Below are 5,437 nucleotides of genomic sequence, written 5' to 3'. Positions count from 1 at the left end.
TAAAAAATAAAGAATTTTTTTCTCATGAGCTGATTTTTTCCTATCTAGTAATGATGGGTTTTTTGTTTCTATTAAGTTTATCTTTTTTGTTATTAGTGTGTGTGTGTGTGTGTGTGTGTGTGTGTGTGTGTGTGTGTGTGTGTGTGTGCACTCAAACATATGGGCCAACAGCACATACGTAGAGGTCAGAGGGCACCATTGTAGAGCTGATTCTCACCTTCCACTGTCACTCGGGTTCCCAGGACGGAGCTTGTTCACCAAGCACTTTCACCTTCTCAGCCACATGGCCGCCTTGCCAGCTGCAGTTTCGGCTTTGAGACTGGGTCTTCTGTAGTGCAGCTGACCTCAAACTCCATTGATCAAACTTCCGGCCTTCCTGCTTCAGAACCCCCACATTCTGGAGCTACAGGCCTGCACCACCACACACAGCTTTCTTGGTCGTTTCTTTTTTGTTGTTGTTGGTTTGTTTGTTTGTTTGGGGTTTTTTGTTTGTTTGTTTGAGAGCAGTCTTCTATGTAGGCCATGAGATCAGACCTTCCTTCTTGAGTCTGCTGAGTACAGATATCACAGACAAGTACCCCCAAGCTCAGCGAGCCCCCTCTTCTCTTCTCTTCTCTTCTCTTCTCTTCTCTTCTCTTCTCTTCTCTTCTCTTCTCTTCTCTTCTCTTCTCTCCTCTCCTCTCCTCTCCTCTCCTCTCCTCTCCTCTCCTCTCCTCTTCTCTTCTCTTCTCCATTTTTCCTTCCTTCCTTCCTTCCTTCCTTCCTTCCTTCCTTCCTCCCCCCCCCTCTCTTTCTTACTTTCTTTCTTTCTTCTCCCCTCTACCCCTTTGGTTTTTCAAGACAGCGTTTCTCTATGTAGCCTTGGCTGCCCTGGACCTCCCTCACTCTGGCCTCCGCCTCACAGGATTCCACTTGCCTCAGCCTCTCTCTGCCTCTGTGCTGGGATTTAAGGTGTTCACCGCCATCACCCAGTGTGATGGTTTGTATGTGCTTGGCCCCGGGAGCGGCACTGTCAGGAGGTGTGGCCTTGTTGGAGTAGGTGTGTCACTGTGGGCTTGGGCTTAAGACCCTCACCCTAGCCGCTTGTCAGTCTTCCACTAGCAGCCTTCAGATGAAGATGTAGAACTCTCAGCTTCTCCTGCACCATGCCTGCCTGGACACTGCCATGCTCTCCCCCCCTACCCCCTTGATAATAGTGGACTGAACCTCTGAACCTGTAAAGCAGCCCAAATTAAATGTCCTTATGAGAATTGCATTGGTCACGGTGTCTGTTCACACCAGTAAAACCCTAGCTAAGACATCCAGCTTTTATTTATTTGAAGGTTCAGGGAGGTCAGGGATTGAGACAGTGTCTCGACTTGTACTCTCCATGTACTGAGGAAAATATGAACTCCCAATCCTCCCTCTATTTCTAGAGTGCTGGGATTAGAGGTTGGACCAGGAGCCCAGAATAGCATCTGCATCTATTCTTCAAGGAAAACCAGCTCTGCTGGAATTCTCACCTTTCCAGAGATGAACTTTCCCTCTTCCCCCTTGCCTCTTCCTGTGCTTTATTCGACTGTAAAAAGTCCCCGCCCCAGTTCTCAGCTCCTCAAAGCTTGCTCAGCAACCGTGTGGTCCATCTATTCTCTGTAAGGCTTCTGCAGTTGAGGGATAAAATGCTGGCTCAGCAGGTGGGGGAAACCACCTTTGCTTCTTATGCTTTCTAAGGGAATGACCATGAGCCTTCCTATACTTGCAAAGAATTCTTTGAACTTCTACACATTTATTATCCTGACCAAAAAAGACCGAAGCTGTCACTTTAAAACTATGGTGGCGGGGCTGGGGATTTAGCTCAGTGGTAGAGCGCTTACCTAGGAAGCGCAAGGCCCTGGGTTCGGTCCCCAGCTCCAAAAAAAAAAAAAAAAAAAAAAAAAAAAAAAAAAAAAAAAAACAACTATGGTGGCATTGTTCCAACTAGCTCCTGGGGGCAGGGTGGGGTGGGGAGTGGAGGAGGGTGTGTTCACAGGCGCTCTCTCTCTCTCCTCTCTCTCTGTATGTGTGTGTGTGAGAGAGAGAGTATGTGTGTGTGAGAGTGTGCGTTGAGAGTGTGTGTGTGTGTGTATATGTGTGTGTGTGTGTGTGTGTGTGCGTGCGTTGGTAGGGATCGATTCTAAAGCCTGGTAGATGAACACTCTACTCCCAAGTCTCATTCTTAGTCCTGGGAGTGTCTGGTGTGACTCCTGTGAGGACATTTATTTTTTTTTTTTAATATTTATTTATTTTATGTGAGCACACTGTAGCTGTCTTCAGACACAAGAAGAGGACATCGGATTCCATTACAGATGGTTGTGAGCCACCATGTGGTTGCTGGGAATCGAACTCAGGACCTCTGGAAGAGCAGTTAGTGCTCTTAACCGCTGAGCCATCTCTCCAGCCCCTGTGAGGGCATTTAGAAGCTTGTGCCTTCTGCCTCCTGACTTTACCCCAGGCACCTTTTCCCTTAAGCCTTAGTCAGGAGTATGAGCACAGGCTGATATGTGTGGGCCTCTATAGTGAATTATAGAACATAATCCCAGATCCTTGGGACCTTTGAACAAAAGACCAAGTGTTGTTCGTCAAGAGAATAGATGGATTGTGGCATAGCCATATGACAGATTACTGGTCAGTAACAAAGAGTAATGAGTTGCTGATACAGGAAACAATTGGGATAGCTCTCAAGAGCCTCAGAAAAGCCTATTTCTCAAGGGTTTACTTAGCAAAGGGTTGAGTACTGTGTGATCTATTCTTTGACTTTTGTGAAATGGCCAAGTTATATGGATAGAAGACAGATCAGGAGTGGTCAGAGGGATGGTGTCCTGATCAAAGGGCCACCCGAGAGAGTTCATTGTAACATCAGATCTGTAAGCTCATTGCAGCCATAGCCAGTTGTGCCTACACTTGGGATGGAATTTGATGGATTGACCACATGTGCTGACTTGTGTCTGTAGTCCTAGGACTCAGGAGGCTAAAGTCAGAGGATCTGCGTTCTAGGTTAGCCTGGGCTACACAGGAAGACTCTTTCTTAAAAACATTTTTTTCCACAGAATTTGTCATCAACACATCAAATCACAACAAGAAGAGTGAAAACTGCTGAAATCAGAATAAGAATAAGAATTTTTGTTCTTTGAGACAGGGTAGCCATGGCTGTCCTGGAACTTATTCTGTAGACCAGGCTGGCCTTGAACTCACAGATACCCCTGACTCTAGAGTGCTGGGATTAAAGGACTGTGCCCCCAGCACAATATTTTGAGATGTAGCTTGAGAACCCTCAGAATGGTAAGTGTGGAAAATGTTTAGACAGTTAAGGGCTTCTTGTCCCTTGAGAAGCCCATCCAGGTGCTGGGATGTCTTAAGTCCCCCTGCCCAGCTTTCTTCTGGGTATGTTCTTTTAAGCTTTATACTTAAGCCTGTCTGAAAATCTCTCTAGCAAACTCCCAACTATGATGGCTCCCAAAAGTAAGCTGGTAGTCCTGAAATTCTTTTCAACGTTGAAGCCATAAACCCTGGTGTGATTTGAGCCAAAAAAATCCCTAAAAGTCACTCAAGCTGGTACGGGTGGCAGTGTGAAGTACCTGTCTTCTCGCCACTGACGAGTACAGGGATTGGGGCTGTGATGGAAGCATTTTGAGGTGACATCCCTGGGGGTGCGTGAGCAACTCTGAGGACACACCAGAACACAGACTTAGTCAAAGCGGATTCTATGCTTCAGCCTGGAAACAGTTTCATGCGGTTTTTGTTTTTTGATCTTTTAAAAATAAATCTTTTCTTCTTCTTCTTCTTCTTCTTCTTCTTCTTCTTCTTCTTCTTCTTCTTCTTCTTCTTCTTCTTCCTCTTCCTCTTCCTCTTCCTCTTCCTCTTCCTCTTCCTCTTCCTCTTCCTCTTCCTCTTCCTCTTCTTCTTCTTCTTCTTCTTCTTCCTCTTCTTCTTCCTCTTCTTCTTCATATTTATTTTATTTTATTTACATGAGTACACTGTAGCTGTCAAACACACCAGAAGAGGGCATCGGATCCCATTACAGATGGTTGTGAGCCACCATGTGGTTGCTGGGAATTGAACTCAGGATCTGCGGAAGAGCAGTCAGTGCTCTTAACCACCGAGCCATCTCTCCAGCCCTCATGAGGTTTTTATTGTAAAGAAAGAAGGAAATATAAATCAAGGCACTTTTCAGCTAAGTAGTTGGAAGTATCGGAGAAATGGGTTATAGCTAAGTAGGAAAACCTGCTGCCGCTTCAGCTGCTGTCTGATGATTGTCTGTGTTTGGGATGGTAGAAGCCCGTGGTCGAAGTCCATACACTCCAAAGAAAACTGAGCGCTCTGTTTGTACATTCCGAATGATGGACACACTGGTCACAAAGCCGTTAGGTCAGGTACAGAGGAGGGCGGTAAACGGTTATTAAGATGGCTACAGATGGGGCTTGGAGAGCTGGCTCAGTGGTTGCCCTTCCAGAGGACCTCGGATTTAATTCCCAGCATGCAGAGCAGCTCATAATCATCTGCACCTCCATTTCTAAGGGACCTGATCCTTGGACACCAGGCACACACATGGTGCAGATATACACACGCAGACAAAACATGTATATACATATGACAAAAGTAATTAATTAATTAGAAGGGAACAAACAGGCTAAAGATGGACCAAGACACTGAGGCTCTGGCCCTGCAACTTTCCAGCCTCTGCAGTCACTGCTGCTCCTTTCGGTTAATCCTGAGGCAGAGGCTCAGCTGAGGCTTCCTTCCGGGACCTCCGTTTACAGTTCTCCTTGAGGCATCACATTGTGGGTGTGCGTGTTGGGGCACGTATGTTCAGTCAATGTGATTCATGTTCCGTGACACTCGGGAAGGCTTTCTGGGATGGAATCTAACTGAGGCCGAGTCAGGAAAGCAATCTTCAGGACAGAGGAGCAGCTGCCAAAGCCATTAAGGAAGAAACTGGATTGCATTAAACTCTACTAGACATTATGATCTGGTGCTGAGCACTTAAAATTATTTAATTTTCTGTATTTGACATAATGTGACAGCTATTAGGAGTAATATACCTAGATTAAAATAATATCAAGAATACTGTCTGAACAGATACAGCAGAGGACTGTCTGGTCCAGCCTCAGTGAGAGAAGAGGCACTCGAGAGACTTGAGGCTCCAGGAAGTGGGGAGGCCTGGTGGGTGGGGACATCCCCTTGGAGGGGGGTATGGGATGGGGAGCCTTGGAGGGGGCAGACCCAGAGAGGGATGAACTATAAAAAAAGGATTAAAGAATAAAAATAAGTAATTTTTTAAAAAAAGAATATTGTCTGAACAGATAAAGGAAATACACATTTTAAACAACCAAAATTTCCATAATTTTTAAAACCAGATTGACCATTTATTTGGATCTAAAACAAGGAAACATATCTAAGGCATCTTAAGTATCTAAAACTT

The sequence above is a fragment of the Rattus norvegicus genome, chromosome 18, assembly GCF_036323735.1.
Source record: "Rattus norvegicus strain BN/NHsdMcwi chromosome 18, GRCr8, whole genome shotgun sequence".
Taxonomy (NCBI): Eukaryota; Metazoa; Chordata; class Mammalia; order Rodentia; family Muridae; genus Rattus; species Rattus norvegicus.
This window is presented reverse-complemented; position numbering follows the sequence as displayed.